Here is an 18,337-nt window from a genome sequence, read left to right on the forward strand (position 1 = left end):
TAATGAAGAGGCTCCTGCAGCCGAAGAAGTTGAACCATTCATCATCCTCCAGCGCCTTTTCTTTCCTTTTACTTTATTTGTCTTTGGCAAAAGACGATTGCTCTCTCCACCCGTTCCTGCCGTTCAGGGGCTGATAGCTCTCTCCTTGGAGCCGAGAATGGTCCCATTAAAAATGAAAGTATAAAGCACAGCTTGATTTTAATTCACTGCGTCAACATTTCTATATATACGGAGGGAAGGAGAGAAATAAATTTATAATATTATACACACACATGCTAAAGACTGAGGTCCTGTTGAGTGCTGTCACTGAAGTGTTGCCTAAAGCTATGTCTTATCTCTCTAATTTCCAAGTATTTCTTAAAGAAGTGAGTGTCTTTCAAGTCCCAGCACTATGAAGTACAAAGTGAGCTTGGAGATGGAGAACTTCTGTGTCAGCAGTGTCAAAGCAGGATGCAGTTCTCCCTCTCCAACTTTCCTTTCTGTTTTAAATCCTTGCTCGGAGAAACAAATGAAGAAATCAGTGCAAGTTTGGGCAACATTTGGAGCTAAGGTGAAGCTTTACCCTGTGGCTTCGTGATGATGTGGCATCTTGATGTGAAGACACTGCTTCTGCTGTCCACTGTGGTTTGAAGAACATGGGCGAGCGGAGGCAGGGCTGTACCTGGATATCAGAGAGCACAGTGCAACGTGCCTGTTTTGGCCCCAGATGCTCAGCTGAGATAGTCAAACCAAACCATTCCAAAGAAGTAAAATTAGGAAGTTGGAGAATGTAGAAATGGAGGTGGAAACAGTGTGGCTTCAAATGCACTGCATGAGACCCAGGTGTTCAGCTCTTGTCAGCAGATGAGATATATAAATGAAGGAGTTGCTCTCACGTAATTAGCAAAGACAAACTGAATTATTGCCTTGAGAAACATATCTCAAAGCTCTTTCCTGGCCTCCTTTACACAGTGGCCACTGGCGATATGCTATGAGATGTTTGCAGGGGACAATCATGACTAGCCAAGGGCTGAATGGGGCTGACAGTGCCCAGGAGAATGGCTGAGTTTGTTGTCACCCCTCCAGCCCACACCTCCACTGTGCCTGTCTGCAGAAAAGGGCTGAAGGTCAGGATGTTGCTCACCAACCTTTCTCCTCGTACAGGGAAAGCTGGTGGGACACTCGCCCAGGGACAGAGGGCTGTTTGTTGCTATTACTGCCTCTTCTTTAGTACCCAAAGGTGCTTTAAAGAAATAGGTATAGACGAAATTTTTGTCATAAAGAGACCATTTTATATTCATTGGGTTTGCATAATAATAAATAAAGAAGCTGTTTCAGTCCAAAGTAGCCCACTGTGACTGAGGGACTTCCTGCACTTTGTGATCCCAAGGTTTGCAGAGCAAGGAGCTTTGGTCATCTCTATGCTTGTAGATTATAATGTGCTTGAGAATGTTTTGGGGGTGCTGAGGCCAATGGCACAGAGCAGTCTTCATCTGTGTTATTAAATTCTCCTACCTTCAAAACAAAGTGGCCATCAGCAAACTGTCTGCTGGGATGATTCATGGGCCACACGAGTGGCTGAGCTATGCAAGAATCATATAATGCTTTGTGCTAAGGCCAAACGTGGGTCAGGAAGAACTAACAATTCAGCAGCTTGAGTTCAGTCCAGTGTACAGTTCACAAGTACAGACACAGATTTTGGGACTAGTCTGAGAAGGAATATGTTTAATCTCTGTGGCTCTCCTCAAGCAAGGATGGTCCATTTTCGGCCCTCCTACTTCTGGCTGTGGTTGGTAGACAAGGGGTGAAGGCAAAAGAAGAGAGTCCTTAAGCCATCTTAGACAACATTAGTGCAAAAGGACTGATCTAAGAGGTACCTCTAGAAGTCTAGAGGAGGAGTCACTGGTGCCAACATCCACTTTCATTGTGAGAAGCCAGTTATTTCTGTGGTCACTGGTGTATATGAGGAACAAGAATGTTAGGACCTTTGCAAGGACCCTTTCATTTATAAATAGTCACCTTACCAATCCCAGCCGGATCAGCTTGATACAGCTTTAGGACTAATTTTCTAGCAAGGTGTGAATTTACCCTTTTGGATTCACAGCAAGACTCTGCTAACGTAAAGAAGAGCAGAAAGCACAAGGGGAAGGGCAAGGCAGAGTTTCCAGCTGCGGGACAGGACCTACCATGGCAGGACTGAAATAGAGGGTATCCAGAGCTTGAGACGCACTCTCACATGGTAGCCCTATCAAGATTGCTCCTGCTGTGTGAAGATCTCCAGCCATCAATGTATGTGTTGGGGCAGGACCTGAGCTGAGTACATACATCAGGTCAAACATGCAGGACAGAGGTACAGGTGTCATCCAGGGAACATGTGACAGGAGGTACCTGGTCTCCATTGGACTTGAGGTGACCAAAGACCAGAGACCAACTTGTCAAGCCACTCTGCTGGCTTTGCTTAGTGAATCCAAAATGAGTCACAGCTTGGATAAACAGCCTTATTTTCTCCTGGGCATAAAAATAAAGGTGGCTTTTTCAACTATTTTTTCTTCTGCTTCATTTTGTTGGGTTTTCTCCCCCTGATTGCCCTTTCCAGAAAGAAAAGGCATGACCACAAGACAAAGTTTAGTCATTATTTGAGTTTCAAATCATTCCTGGCATGATATTTTCACCACACAGTCTTCTCAACAGTCTTTCCCAGGAGGGATTTGCACATGTGAAGCTTTTGTATTGCAAGCCTCTCAGGACTGAGTCAAGGTATTATCATCCATTCCTGTGCCTTGTCTCTACAGGGCTCTGTTCCTGGGCACTTTATTAGCACCAGTCGTGCAGTTTCGTATTTGCATGTTTTTCGTTTTTATACCAGCAGTGAAAATAGCTCAGTTCCCTTTGATGTTCCCTTGGATGGAGCTCTTTTTTTTTTTTTTTTTTTTCCCCTCTCCTTTTAGAGCAGAAGCAGAAGAAAATCAATTTAAACAAGATGCAGAAAGGTTTCAAAACACAGTCTTAATCAAGTCAGCTTTGCCTCCGATCTTCCTCCGGCTCAGCTCTGAACCACCCCCCAAACCTGGCAGTTAATGACAAAAGAAAATCAACAATGACACACTTTGAAATCCTTGGCACTGAGTGACATGCACAATACTTAAAAAAAGCCCAACAGACAATTGGCTGGAGAACTTTCTCCATTGAACTTCAAGAAACACGTTGTTTTCTGGGATGGGAAATGGCTGCTCTTCTTTTCTGCTCTGTCTTGTTAGAGAACAGGCCCTGGAGTACAGCTAAACTGAGCTCTGCTGTATGTTTAGCTGGGGGTCAGGATCTTCTCCAGGACTTGCAGAGCTGAGACTGGGACATTCCAAACACGCAGATGATGTTGTCCCTTTCAGATGCCCTGCAGCACACTGGGAATGTCCTGTGGCAGGGTTTGAGGATGGAAGAGCACAGGTAAAAGTGGCATGACCACCCTTTTGGATGCCCACATGCTGGATCTCCAACACTATTCAGACAAAAGCTTGGTGTAAAAAGAGCTTTGAGAGCTGCTGGCCCTTTTTTCTGTGAAATGGTCTTGGTAGCTTCACACTGGGTCTGAATTCTGCTACCTGGACCTTGCTAACCTGCAGAGAACAGAGGTCTTTGGAGATCTTTCAAGTAGAGTTTGCAATCCTGGTCTCTCCTTGAGAGCCAGGGAATGACCATGGGGTTGTCCTGCCTCTGATCAGGCTCCTCTGGTGCTGCAAAGTTCTGTGACCCTCTGGATGAGACAAAGCAGAATGTGAATTTCATCCATTCCCAAGGAATACAGAGGTGCTGGTTGGAAAGGCCCTCTGTTGGATGTCTGGAGTGTCTGCTCCACGCCTTTCCTCTTTTTCTTTCCAGGAAAAGGCTGGTGGTGATGGCACTTTGGTCAATGCTAACATCCCTGCCAGCTTCAACAAGGGAGTCTTATAAAACCTGGTCTATGCTGGAGACACAAGTGTCATGCAGAGTAAGAGCCAGTTCCTCCTGGTAAGACTCCTCAGGGCCCCTTTCAGCCCCTGTCCCCTGAGTGACAGCGATATGTGCATGTGTGTGGGTTACACCATCTGCTATGGTCAGGTTGTTCTGGCTCCTATGGTGGTGATTCACTTTTTTACCATCGCAGGTCTGCAAATAACACAAGGACTCTGCCAAATGCTGACCCAGCCTCAAGGCCTTGAAGATTGCTAGCTTTGTCACCATCTACCTCCAAAATAACATCACACTTGAAGTCTTCATGACTCCAGGGCTGATTAAGTCTCTGTCCCAGTTATTTCCCCTCCTTGCAAGCACACAACAGGAGTTATTGCATTTAGGACACTGCTTACTTGCTTACTCTGCCAATGAAGGAGGGCCGAGCAGATTTTGTGCAAGAACTGATGAGAGGTGGACTCTGTACTTTCTCCTTGATCCCTAATGACCAGCAAAACTCAGTCTGGAGTGAAAGCAGGAGACGGAAGGTTTGCAGCAGAATACCAATTTTGATGATTATACGCTGCACCGACACACCATCAGAATAACGGGGGGCAGCTGATGGATTTGGTAGCGTCGGGTGCTTAACGTTCTGCCTTGTTTTGCCTCCTGTCATTTTGCGGTGCTAATGGCTTCTCCGTGATTTGTTAGATTACACAACCTCAAGGACACTCAGCTCCCTCCTTCTTTTCTCTTCCCTCCTTCTCTTCCTGTGTGTGCGGACGTGCACTTTTGTTTTAATAGAACCTAAATGACATGTCTCTGCTTTGGATAGAGTTCAGGAAAGCCATCGCAAGGACAGTAAAACCACAAGCATTCTGTGAATGATTTCAGCTCTCCCTTGATAAGCAGGTGACCTGTTCCAGCGATGAAGCTGGGGGGCTATTGATTCAGCTCAGGGCAATTGTGCAGGTTTTTGCTGAATTGGCTTGGCACGTTGGCTGAGATTACACCTATTTTCATGACAAGAATGAATAGCTGCTCAGCTGTTCTGTTTGCCTGCTGCCCAGCAGGCCTGGGAATGGAGGAACTGCTCCAGGAAGAGTCAGGGTGTCAGGTAAATACTTGATGCATTTCCAGTCATAGACCTTACTTCACCATCGCCAGCTCATGGGACAAGAGATGGTGCCTGGGCTGGGGAAGCCAAGATCTTCCCAGTTCCCAGAGTGAGAAATATGTCATAGCTAAATCCTATGGTCCATGTAGGAACAAAACCTGGGCATGCATTGTGCTGCCTCACAGCCCTCTCTTGCTTTCCAAGAACAGAAAAACCTCTTGCACAGTTCAGGGGGAACCCTGCATGAGTACAGCCTGCAGAGGCAGCAGAGGAGGACTCCAGCTAGGGGCAAGGACAGACAGACACCTTTAATGTGTAGGTCCAGCAGAATGGACCCTCCAGGCACACTGCATCCCTTGTGCTTGTGCCTACCTTCAGGTCATCTCCTGCAAAGGAGTATTTGAAGGGGATGGGAAATAGAGATAGGATCTGTGATACTCTGGAGGTGGTTCTGGAGGCCACTATGAAATTGCCAGTCTTTGGGTCTCACCTGGCTGTTCTGCCAAAATCACTCGACCAAGTTCTCTTCTCAGATGACATCGTGGCAGCAAATGATTTTGCTCCAGGACCAGTCTGAATGGGTGGGTTTATGAACTGTCTCTATGTGAGGATCAAGGGCTTTTGCACAAACCACAGAGCTGGACCATGGTATGGACAGATGTTTAGGGCAATTTGGCTCTTGTCCCAACCCTGCTGACCCATCTGGCCTGGCCTCACCATACTCTTACCCTCCTGCCCCTAAGGCTGGGAGGAATCCAGCAAACAGCTGTCCCTCTTCATTCCATTTAGGTTGACCATGAGCAAGAGTGTCTTCTTTTCTCCTGCTGCTCTGCCCAAATTTTGCCTCTCCTCCTTAAACCAAGCTGTGCCTGTCTCTTTTGGAGGAAGCTGGGTAACTCACGCTGCACATATCTTGTTGACATAGAGTCGAATTGCTGTTTAGCACACATTAAAAAGACTAATGGGGACAGCCATTATCTATTGAGAAGCTGGTGTCTCCTGAGATCAGTCATCTAGATCTTATGTTGATGCCCTGGTGTAACTCATGTGTCTGCTATGTGCTGCTCCTGAACGATGCAGGTGTCTTGCATACCTTTGGGCATCTCGGATGGCACAAGATGCCTAGAATCATAGAATGGTTTGTGTTGGAAGGCACCTTAAAGCCCATCCAGTCCCACCCCCATGCCACAGGCAGGGACACCTTCCACTAGCCCAGGTTGCCCAAAGCCCCGTCCAACCTGGCCTTGAACCCTTCCAGGGAGGGGGCAGCCACAGCTTCTCTGGGCAACCTGGGCCAGTGTCTCACCACCCTCACAGGGAAGAATTTCTTCCTTAGATCTGATCTAAATCTTCCCTCTTTCAGCTTAAAACCATCACCCCTCATCCTATCCCTCCCCCCTGATCAAGAGTCCCTCCCCCCTTTCCTGTAGACCCTTTAAGTCCTGGGAGGCCGCTCTAAGGTCTCCCCGGAGCCTTCTCTTCTCCAGCTGAACCCCCCCAACTCTCTCAGTTACTTCAGGTAACTGAACTGAGCCTTTGGTCTCCACTGGCTGTGACAGGAGTGTAGACACCTACACATAGACACTGAAATTTATGTGTTCCCATCTATCAGTTAATCCCACCTAGGGATTCAATGTGGTTGTTAATAATAAGTGTCTAGCAGGGCAGGAAGGGAATGTCTCAATTATTGGGCTTATTCAGCCTTGAAAAAATCATTGCTGCGCTGTTGGGCACCTGCAGCGACGAAGCTGCTGGCAGGATGTCTCAGGAGATGGTGAACCCTGCAGATTAGCCGTGGGGGGCGTTGGCTTGAGCATCTTGGCTGGGGTGAAGCACAGATGAGACCTTACAGCTGTCATGGAGGCAGCAAGGAGAGGAGATGGAGAGCCCACAGCTGGGCTTTGCCTTGTCCAAGAGGGGCAACGCACATGTTTGAGGGGCTGGCTGGGAAGTTGCAGCTGCAGCAAACAGAAGTGGTCCCACACTGCAGACCTGCCCCACTGCCTAGTGCGGAAGGCAAAGGGATTGATGTGGAAAGCTGTGGACCAGTCCAGCCCCTGGGTCCCCTCTTCCCTACAAGGTATAATCCTGCTGCCTTTGCAGCAGGACTCACTTTGCTCCCACTCCCATTTTACTCCTTGCTTTGCTCCCACCCTTGCAAGAGGAATTACTGGGTGGTGAATAGCTGCAGAGTGCTCTTCTCCGGCATCGGCGGCTCAGTCAATAACAACAGCCCCCCGTGTTGTTCCCTCCTACCGCATGGGACTTTTTCATTTCTCTTTTGTCTTCAACTTCCAGATTCCTCTTAAGCTTCAAAACTGAAAGATCCCTGTTCTCTGTCCTTATCTGCAAGGTGAAAGGAGGGAGAAATTGTCTTCTGCCTTTGGGAAGATAAGTCACGTTGGAGTCTTCCTCTTTAGAAAACTCTCTAATACCATTTATCAATTAATTACTGGGTTGCATTTAGGTCCATTAATTCCCCCTGCTGTCTTTCATTTTTGGAAAGGTCTGTGATGCTCAGGAACTAATTGTCCTGGTCTTACACTGCTTTCTTTCTCATTTTCAAGTTAAGTGGATGTCAGAGCCTTCTAAAGCTGCTCTTGTATTTCCCCTGCAGATTTCTCTGCCCCCCCTTCTCCTCCACCCCAGTCATGCTCAAAGCAGATTTGGCTGGGTTTGTGGGGAGTGGATTAAACTGTGTGGCCCAAGCTTTAAATCCTAATTCTGTTCATGAATCAATTGTTGCTGAAGCCAGGAAAACATTTTCACCTGGAACTTTTTACGCTGAAAGATACACTTTCAGGTCACCTGCAACATGCTGTGGCTTTATATCAATCTTGGTTCGTTGTTTGGGTTGAAATAACCAAAACAGACAATTCTGAAAAAGAAAAGCTTCAATTTGCTTCCCCCCCTCCCAAACAGTTTGATGTCTCTGTTTGAAACAATATTTAACTTGCTTCACTTCAACTTAAAACACAGAAGTATTTATTTTAAATGGAAAGAAGTTCCCAGGTAAACAAAATGGTCTTATTTTTTTCAAATTATTTGCCAGTGAAAAATTGAAAAGTATACCTTTCAGATAGGTCCAAAAGAATGGTTTTCTTTAGTTCAATCATAAACCTTTTCTCATCACCCCCCTACCCCACAATCACCATCCCTGATGTCACCGAGAAGTGTAGAAATGCTGCTATTTAAACCCTGTTTCAGCAGGGAAGGATTTTCTAATCTGTTTGTTGTTAACTAAGCCAACTTTTTAGAGACCTGAACAGGGTCAGTCCCCTGGGGCAAGGTGGCTGATACTGAAATTCAGCAAGAACTCAGCATTTGAGGATCCTTTTCCCCGGGTGTCCCATGGATATTGGAGGACATCATATTGACAGCCAATTAGAAGAAAATCTTTTATAAGCCCCCTAGATTTGGTCACAAAGAAAATGGATGCAATTTTGCTAATGCACCTAAACCCCATTGGATCCTACTGAGATGCAGATGTGTCTGGTGGGCACAGATGTGGTTGTGCCACAAGCCGGTGACATTAAAGCCCTGTGAGTTCTCCTGTTGCCATGTGTCTCTGGAGATGAGGAGGAGATGGCTGTAATACAAGGAGAGGGCTTTCTTCCAGGGTGTCTTCACCCAAGACCATGGGCAGGTGGTTGCTTTTGCTGTCTCCAGCACGTCATTTATCTTAAGTGGGGAGAAACAGGCATGTCTGTGGTTATTTTTCCTCATTTTAGCCCACCAAAACATGAACTAAACCATGCTGATTGCTCTTCGGTAATGACCCCAGGAGCCCAGACAGCTCAGCAGAGCTACTGGTGCACCAGGTACCTGAAGCAGAGCAGGCTATCCTGCTTGTCAAGTAGGTTCAACAGTGACTGTGTGAAACCAATAGCCTAAAATACAGGTCATTGCAATGCTGTAACCCCCCAGCAGGTGGATGGTTGGGCAGACTTCCATGGTGCATCCCGTAAGAGCTGTGGCACCAGCCAAGGTTACTGGTTTGGAGGTGACTGGGATCTGGTCACGCTGGAACACAGGGGCCACAGGGCAGATAGACGCCCCTGGTCTCCTTGCTGTTGCTATGGATAAGAAATGCTTCAAAAAGGAGAGGATCCAAACTCATGAGGCGTGAATACAAGTGCAGCTCTCAAACCAAGTGTCTGGAACTGGGAAACCATCGTAATCCCTCATATTGGAAGGGTTCAAGGCCAGGTTGTCTGGAGCTTTGAGGAACCTGATCTAGTGGAAAGTGTCCCTGCCCATGGCAGGGGATTGGGACTAGGTGATCTTTAAGGTCCCTTTCCAAGCCAAACCATTCTATGATTCTATGATGTTAGAGGTAGATAAGCATGTCTGACCCAATTCTAACTTTGGACTTGCTGCTGGGATAGCTTGCTGAAGAAAACAGAGCTGGCGAGATATGTGGGCACCACACTGCAGTTGTTCAGAGGACTGGCCAGGTGAGCACATAGGCTAAGAGGTCTCCCCATGCCAGTGGCTACATGGGGAATGCATAAGGCTCCTCTCCAGGAGGCTCAGAGCAGGGAAATCGTAAACAGAGGTGCTGAAAATCCGATTAAGTCTGAAAATTAAGTATTACAAGAAAATTAAGATTTACAGGCTCAAAACTCCCACTCCAGAGAAGGGGAACTTTATGTCTGGGTTTTGCACATTCAAAAATATTCATGAGGGGCTGTCCCTTGGGTTGAATGGGACATATATTTAAAAATTCACTGTTGGATGGGGTGCAACAGTTGGGCAGAAGCAAGAGGTCCTGCTGAGGTGGAAAGGGGTTAGCAAACTGGGAGGTACGAGAGGAAAATCCACATCTGCACGGGTCTGGTACGCTCATTATGTTTTCAAATTCAGGTTGAAATTGTGCGCAGACCTGATGCAGGCTCTTACACTGGGGGTGAGCTTCACCTGAGGAGAGCAACAAAAGCATCCTGGTAAAATAGGATTGTGGCGAGGCTTTAAGTTAACTATCTGTCTAATTAGTGAGTCTCATTCCCCATTTTCCACTAAGCCTCAGTGGCACTTGAAAGCAGCTGCTGCCAACGGTGGCTTTGTGCCTGCTGCCTCCGTGAGCAGCCTTCTAGCAGCGGCAACCCAGGGAGAGAAGCAACTAACCTTTCTTTCTCGGCAGCTAATGACAAAATTGGGCTGTTTGAAAGCCTTCCGAAATCCTGGGAGGAGGTGGTGGTGGTGGGAGCAGAAAATGCAGTGCTCCTCGCTTAGGTCTGATCTCCTATCTACAGAAGACAGCAATCATTCTTCAGGGACTGAACTGGGGTGAAAAAAACTTTCAGGTACCATTAACCCCAGAGATGCTGCACCCCACAGCCAAAGCCAGCACCCTGGGCCACCTCTGCAGCAATTCCCATTTGCTCCCTGTGCAAAAGAGATTGGATCTCTCACCACCCATCTGTTCTTTGAATCCTTCCAGGGTGAGCTATTACAGGGCAGTGCATCCCTCTCCCAGATTTGCCCCTCTACCATGGGAGGATTTATGTGCACACATCCCAGTTGGGCTGTATCAAGTGGTTGCCCCTACACTTTCAGGTTCCTCACCAGCTTCACATCTGGTGCTGGGTTCCTCCCCTATGTGGGAACATGTTGCTCGACAAATGGAGAGCCTTGGAGGACTCAAAGCCAAAGCCATCCCATAAACATCACCCTACTGTTATTTTTTATCATGAAAAAGCCGATACAATAAGGACCTAAAGCTGATCCTTGCCTCTGTGTCTCCTTGTAGGTGATGGTCAGCTTCTGGTTGTGCTTTCAGCCATCTTTCTGTTGCTTTTGTGGAAAATTAGATTGATTTTCTAAGCTGTGGATGTGGTTGCAATTGAGAGAGTTAGCAGACTCTCACTTTGTTTGAACAGGAAAAACAAAGCCAGCACTATCTGTTCCTGCTTTTACTGAAATTGGGGGGAAGTATGAGAAAAGGAGCATTAACTGGTGTTAGCTCAGTTCCTTCAGGGTGGAAAGTGAAAAATGAAGTAACCCTGGCAGCATGTGGCCACGCTGCCTGGAGAGCCATTAACTACCCTTGATTGTCTTTGGTTTCTCATGTCAGGGTGGAGCAAAGAGTGGACACAGCAGACAAAGCCAGTTCTCAGCCTGAGAAAATGGAGTTTCTTGTTGTTTTGCTGGATGTTTGAAAAATGGTGGGATGCAACACAGATAGGAACAAGTTCTGGAGGAAGTATCATGGGGAATATACATGAATTTCCTTTTATTTCCTACCTCCCTGGGGTACCATGGTGGCAGAAGAAGAGAGAGAGGTCAAGCCGATACCTGAGGGATGAGGACAAGGTGCAGCTGGACCTGTGATGGGTTTAGGAAGTTTCACTGAACTTTTTGAAGTGTGTGCAAGAAGACGAGGGGATCATTTACACCTGCAGTTTTCAATCCTTTTCTTTGTGAATCCCCAATATGCTACAATAAAAAGGCAAACACATAAGGCCCTCCAAGCTGAATATACTTTTCTTGGGCATCTTGATCAGATCCCTAGAAAACCACAGGTCCTTGGGTAATCTGTAGGTTGAAAACCTTGGAGGACACAGAAAGAGGGACAGAGAGAAACTTGTGCCGCAAATCGTGGAAGGAGAAGACTAGATGTGGAAAAAGGATCAGCTGTTGCCATGCATTAAGCCTTAGCAAAGCCTCTTTCCTAGTGGGGTGACAGCAGCTTAAATAAATCACCTGGAAGGCCGGAAAGAAGTGGGACTGTGCTGTGCTCGGAGCAAGAGATTCATGATGCGCAGGTGGGCGGATGCTGTTTACACAGTGGGTTGAGCAATCTCCATCCGCCGAGGCTGGGGAGCTGCAGCTGGTGGAGGGGAAGCTTGTGGGGACTGTAGGAAAGGTCCTTTGGGAAGGGCATCAGCAGAAGGATGGAGGAGCAGGTGGGCGAGCGAGCTCCTCTGCACCGGCAGACCTCAGCGCTGCACAAGGTGGGATGAGGAGTCATCATCCCAGCTTGCACCATTCCCCCAGTGTTTTCTGTGTGCATGTGAGGGTTGTGCTCTTAAGCAGTGCAGGCTGGGGCATGACCTGCTTGTGCACAAATGCCCAACCTGGAGGGTTAGAGGAAGGTGGAGAGGTACCATGCAGGGTGGGAATAATTTTCCTGAGCCCAGGATGGTCCTACTAAGTCCATCCATCCCGCCCTATTGCTCCCCCAGCTTTAGGCTCTGTGTAGATCCTGACTTCACTGCTCAGCACCCTCAAAACTAGATTAAGGGTGGCAAAGGACGGTTAGTTTTCTTAGGAAGCTGGGGAAGACCAGGTGCCACCTTTGCCCAGTTAATGTGAGCTGCCTTCAGTCAGCCTCGCCACCTGGATTTTAATTTTCTTTTCCAGACACTCAACCAATAGTTCCTTCTTCCCTCCAGGTGGGAAGGCCAGAGAGCAAAACCCATCCTTCATGCTGGCCCCTTGCCATCCATATTTTGCATTAGCAGCTGTTGGCCACTTTACTGCACAAACCTTTGCTTTCTTTCCTCTTTGCCCCCTTCACCCTCCCCCTCCCTGCTCCCCCTGCTCTTCCTCCTTCTCCTCCTCCTCCTCTGGCTGCTTGCCGATGCCAAGCCAGAAGCCTGACAGCCAAAGTGACATTGTAATTTTCTCCCTGGCAAGGGAACTGAAGAGGTCTGGGCTGTCTGAGGACATGCACAGCAAAAAAAAAGGAGGGGAGGAAGGATGGGATCTGCTTTGTAAAGCTCACTGCAATTTTGGATGGAGGGGTTTGGTCTGCCCAGGGAGTGAGCTGGGTTGTGGTTCCCTTTGGACTGGAAAGCAGCAGATTTGGTGGTGAATGCTCATCTTTGGGTGATGAGTACTGGCCCCAGGTAATGAGTACTCCTCCCTGGAGATGCTGCAGATGTAGCTGTGCTGCAGCCCCACACCTGGTCTCCATGGGTAGATGGTTCATGGAGTCCTGAGGGCCCTGCTTGGATGTTCCTCCAGCTTGGGGATGAGAGGCTGTCCTCTCCTCTCCAGCAGCGTGAAAGGGGACACAGTGAAGCATGCCAGCTCCCTTTACCAACCTGCCCACAGCCTGGCACACTGAACTTCTCTGGAGCTGGGACCATGGGGCCTCCTGGGGTGATGTGAACCTCCTGTGCACCCCCACTCTCAACCCATCTAGACAAAATCATCATAATCCTCCTTGGTGGGTGGCATTCATCTCCATTTTGTGCAGATGATACTCACTCTCTGTTAATGTCCACCTTAAATAACTCGCAGGGCGGTTCTGCAATTTTGGTAAAGGCGGAATCCGTATGTGTGAACGGGGGGAGACGGAGCGAATGTGTAATTGGGCTTAATCTTTCCATACTCAAGGAAGCAACAAAACATCTCTCTTTGTCTATTTAGTCAAAACACGGCGACATCATTGCTCTACTCCTCAGGAACAATAAAGATGCAAATAATGTCAACATCTCCCAGGCTTTTGCCAGGACGGTTACTGTGGAGAATATTATTGCGTTCTGATTACTTTGTATGAAATCCACTATCAGTGCCTGTGCGTGGCTTTGCTTCTTGAGGATGCTGAACTGAACTGGAATAAAAATGAGAACCATCATCTCTGCTGTTTGGCCTCCACGCTCTGACTTATGTTTAAGCTCTGGAGGCAGAGCGGGGGTCTTTAGCAGTGCTGGGAGCAGAGAGCAGGGTACATGTGTGGTTTGTGTGGCATGGCTTGTGCGTGCGTGTCTGGGGGTGGAAGGATGTCTGGTGCATGTGAAGGCGTGTGGATGTATGGTGCAGACTGAAGGGAATGCAGTTAATAAATTTCCAGTCTCCTTCCAGTCTCCTTGGCTGCGCTGTGACTAGGTTTAACATGTACTTTTTGTAGGGTGATCTGGGATAGTCACTTCATCCCCTTCCCCTCAATCTCCTGGGGATGGGGAGTCTCACATGCTTTGAGATCAAAAGTAGATGGAGCCTCTCCACCTCCTTACCATGAGCTGGGGATGTACCTAAGGCAGGTCTATGCTGCAAACAGGAGTAGGATATGGGTTAGGATAAGGTCTATCCATTCCTGAGTGCTGGAGGAGCTTAGATGCAGCAGGAGGGAGAGAGGATGGGATCTTAGTCTGAGAAACAGTGACAGAGAGAGTTATCAGCTCTTCTAAGTTGCATCCAAGTTTTCTTTTCTCTGGCTGGTGGGAATTTTTGAGGCCTAATTTTCCTTGTGTCAGTCCCTGGGACGTGGTGTTTTGGGGACTCGTAGGAAAACAGTGGGCTGATCTGTGATGAAATAGCTGGATGTCACAGCCGCCTTCTCTTCTGCATGAATATGTAAGTCAGTTAAGCTCAGTTGTATCTGCCTAATAGATATATATATGGACAGATAAATATTTATATCTGAGCAATACAGAGCCAGAGTGATGGGATATGCAACCTGGGCAGGGGAAGGTGGGTTGGATGGGGATGCATGATGTGGCTGGTGTGGAAGGTAATGAGGTGGAGCTGGAAGGTCAGAGAACCTTTGAACAAGAGAAAACAGAGTTTTTCTGGACTCAGTGCTAAGTGAAGGAGGCTGGGGCCAGGGAAAGACTGCCCTGAAGGTGAGGGTGATCTTAGTAAGACAGGTTTTACTGCCAGCTCTGGCATCAGTGTCTCCTGCTGATGTAAATAACTTGCTGCATCCCAGGAACAATGTGATGGTGGGTCCCAGTGGCCTCTCTGTCCTGGGAGGATCCAGGAGCTGGTGGTGGTTTATGTCAGTACAGTAACTGTCAGCTCCTTCCCCAAAAGATTTTGTTACCCATCAACAACAGCCACGAACCGCTCATCACCTGTGACGCTGAGAGCTGCATCATATGACTTTAATTACTGCTGATAGGAGGCAGTGACAGATATTTATCCAAAAAAAGAATCCATTGCTCCTGAATGAAATATTTAGCTGAAAAGTGAATGGCATCTCTGATAGCGGAGTTGAAAAAAATTCAAGAAAAGAGGTAAAAAGATGCATGGTAACCAGATATCTGGCACATGCGTGAGGTTCATATTCTAATATCTAATGTAGGAGGTTTTCTCAGTGTCAGCGTGCTGCTCTAGCTGCGCGGAAGGAATAATTTCCCAGTAGCATGGGCTGGTTGACAAAACTCTGTTTTCCAAACACTCTGTTCCCAGAATAGTACTGATACAAAAGTAGAATTAAACTTTAAAAGGAAAGACTTGATTTTTTTTTTTCCCAAGAAATTTAGAAACAAAATAAGATGTGCTTTTCAGTTCGGCTTGGATTTAATTCTTCCCATTTTTAATTGTTGAAAAGTTGTTTTATTGGAAAATGAAAGGCATAAGACTCATATTTGAAGTGCAAGAGTTTTCCTGGATATTTCATTAATTCCCAGCATGAGAATAAGAAAAGGTGAAACAGGAGCCCTCTCCCTAGAAAACAAAATTACAGTGAGATTTTCATTTGCAAACACCAATGTATTTGCATCTGAAATCCTGTTTGGCTCTATCAGACAGACAGATCCTGTGTCTGCTCCTTTCCCTCTTGCTTCAGTTCATGTTTCTCTCTTCCCCTTTTGGGGGAGGAATTGTATGATAAATAGTTTTTTCAGTTATATCCCAAACCAATGAGTTTCAAAGGGACTGTTCAATTTGGTTTGTTTTCCTTCAGCACCGCAGGAGCTAAAGGTTGTGCTGTGTCATGTGTCTGCACTGTTGAAAACCAGTGAAAAAGGTCTTTAAAATCTGAAGGAAAAAACGATGCAGGTGCCTACATCTACTTTGAAAAGAGATTTAGGCTCCTTAGGTCATTTCTGTGTCTTGGACGTTCTTTGCTTAGTCCTGCTGAAAACCTGCAGGCTTTTGCTGCCCACCTGTTATAAATCACAACTGCCCTGATGGCCCCACTGGTGCAGCCTCTCCTGTGGTGCGTTTCCAAGCTTGGATGGTTTCTATCTCTGGCATTGCTTTCTTGTCCATTCTCTAACCAGTTCATGCTCCAGACTCTGTTTTTCTTTCCTTCCTCTCACTCCCCAGCCCTTCGCTTCAACCATTTATCTCACAGATGAAACCTTCTGAGATGCTTTTTGAAAAAAAATCACAAGCTGAGAGAGTCATTTTCTTCCAATACTGCAGTAGTGATGTCTTCAAAGACATTTGACAAATCACCTAAGTGAGACCTCTTGTCCCTGCGCTTGCACTTTAGTCAGGGCAGAATTTTATCTCGCTTTTCCAGGGTCTGCATGGCTTTCAGTGGTGTTTAACTCACTGAACACAACTGAAAGGTGAACTGAAAAGTCAGGCAGGTGGGTTATTTATTTCACTGTAAGACTGATGTCCACCCTGGAGAGGATGGCAGCTCTGGGAGGAGCACAGAAAGGGTTTGATTCTTTCTGCTGGCTCCAGGGTTACCAAACTCTCCAAGAATCAGGGACCTGTCTACCTTCTCACCCATCCCTTACCTCCTTGTCACCCCCTGAGCCCCACGACACCTCTTCAACCATCAATGCCTGCCACTTCCTTCACTGTCTTCAGGTGCAACCCACATACTGCCAACCCTGCCTGTTCTTTTGTTGCATCTCCTCTTCCTCCTCCATGCCTCCCACCACTCCACCCCTGCCATCCACATTTCCCAAGATGTGGGTGCTTCCCACCATTCAGACTCTCTAAATTTCTAAAGCATCTGCTCAAGGGTGGCAGATATGATGTGGGACAAAGGGTGACTCATTTTAGAGGAGATGCTGGAGGGCAGATAGGACAACCAAGACCATCTCCAGTGGCACTGGATGCCCTGGATGGAGAGTTAACTCAATGCTCAGTTCAGCTGCCTAAACATTTCTACTGCCATTGAGCACTCTAAGGCATCCTGCTTGGCCTCCAGCTGCCCTAGGTAGGTGCCCAACTGTGCAACAAGTATTTAAACTCCTATGTAGCTACTGGAGATCTATAGATCCCCTCAACTCCCCCAGAATTAGATCTCTCTGGTCAGCAGAATGAGTCTCCAGGATCCCTTGACTGTGTTGACTGGGCCTCCAGTCAACTCAATCCCATGAGGGGATTAAATGCACCCTCAGTAAGTTTGCAGGCAACACCAAGTTGGGCGAGAGTGTTGATCTGTTAGAGGGTAGGAAGGGTCTACAGAGGGGTCTAGACAGGCTGGATTGATGGGCTGAGGCCAACTGTATGAGGTTTAAAAAGGCTCAGAGCTGAGTCCTGCACTTGGGACACAACAACTCCACGCAATGCTACAGGCCTGGGGAAGAGTGGCTGGAAAGCTGCCTGGCGGAAAAGGACCTGAGGGGGTTGGTCGACAGCTGCTGAACATGAGCCGGCAGTGTGACCAGGTGGCCAAGAAGGCCAGGAGTATCCTGGCTTGTGTCAGAAACAGTGTGACCAGCAGGACTCAGCACTGGTGGGGCCACACCTTGAATACTGGGTTCAGTTTTGGGCCCTTCACTACAAGAAAGACCTTGAGGTGCTGGAACATGTTCAGAGAAGAGTAACAAAGCTGGTGCAGGATCTGGAGTGGCCGAGGGAACTGGGGGTGTTTAGCCTGGAGAAGAAAAGGCTGAGGGGAGACCTGATCACTCTCTACAACTCCCTGAAAGGAGGTTGGAGTGACGTGGGTGTTGTCTCTTTTCCCAGTAACAAATGATAGGACAAGAGGAAAGGGCCTCAAGTTGTGCCAGGGAAGGTTTAGACTAGATATTAGGAAAAATTTCTTCCCCAAAAGGGTTGTGAAGCATTAGAACAGGCTGCCCAGGGAAGGGGTGGAGTCACCAACTCTGGGGGTATTTAAAAGACGTGTAGATGTGGTGCTTAGGGACATGGTTTAGTGGTGGCCTTGGCAGTGTTGGGTTGACAGTTGGACTTGATGATCTTAAAGGTCTTTTCCAGCCTAAATGATTCTATGATTCTAAAGTCTGCAGTGGGTACTTAGACCCTTGGACAACTACATGGAGAAATCTAAATGTGGGTATTGAGATCAGTGAATTAAATTACATCAGAGTGGAAGGTGAGCTCTACTTGACCATCCACACTCAGATCCTGAGCTGTAACTTGGCAATCCCTTTGCTAGGCAGGAAGTGAAGAAACACTCTCCCCACCATCTCCACCTTTCATTGAAGGCCATGATGACTAACAGAGCTGGGACTCTTCCAGAAAACTTGGACAGAAGCAAGCTCTTGCAACATGCTCAAAAACAATTGAGCTATTGTGCTTTAAAGAGGTACCACCCAGTGGTAAGTGATCTCGTACACATTTAGAATGTGCTGGTTTCAGCTGCTGGGGAGCATTGGTAGTTTGCTCATGCTGAGTCATGGACCTGGACAGATCTCTGTATCTGTG

This window comes from Strix uralensis, chromosome 4 (assembly GCF_047716275.1).
Source record: "Strix uralensis isolate ZFMK-TIS-50842 chromosome 4, bStrUra1, whole genome shotgun sequence".
Classification (NCBI taxonomy): domain Eukaryota; kingdom Metazoa; phylum Chordata; class Aves; order Strigiformes; family Strigidae; genus Strix; species Strix uralensis.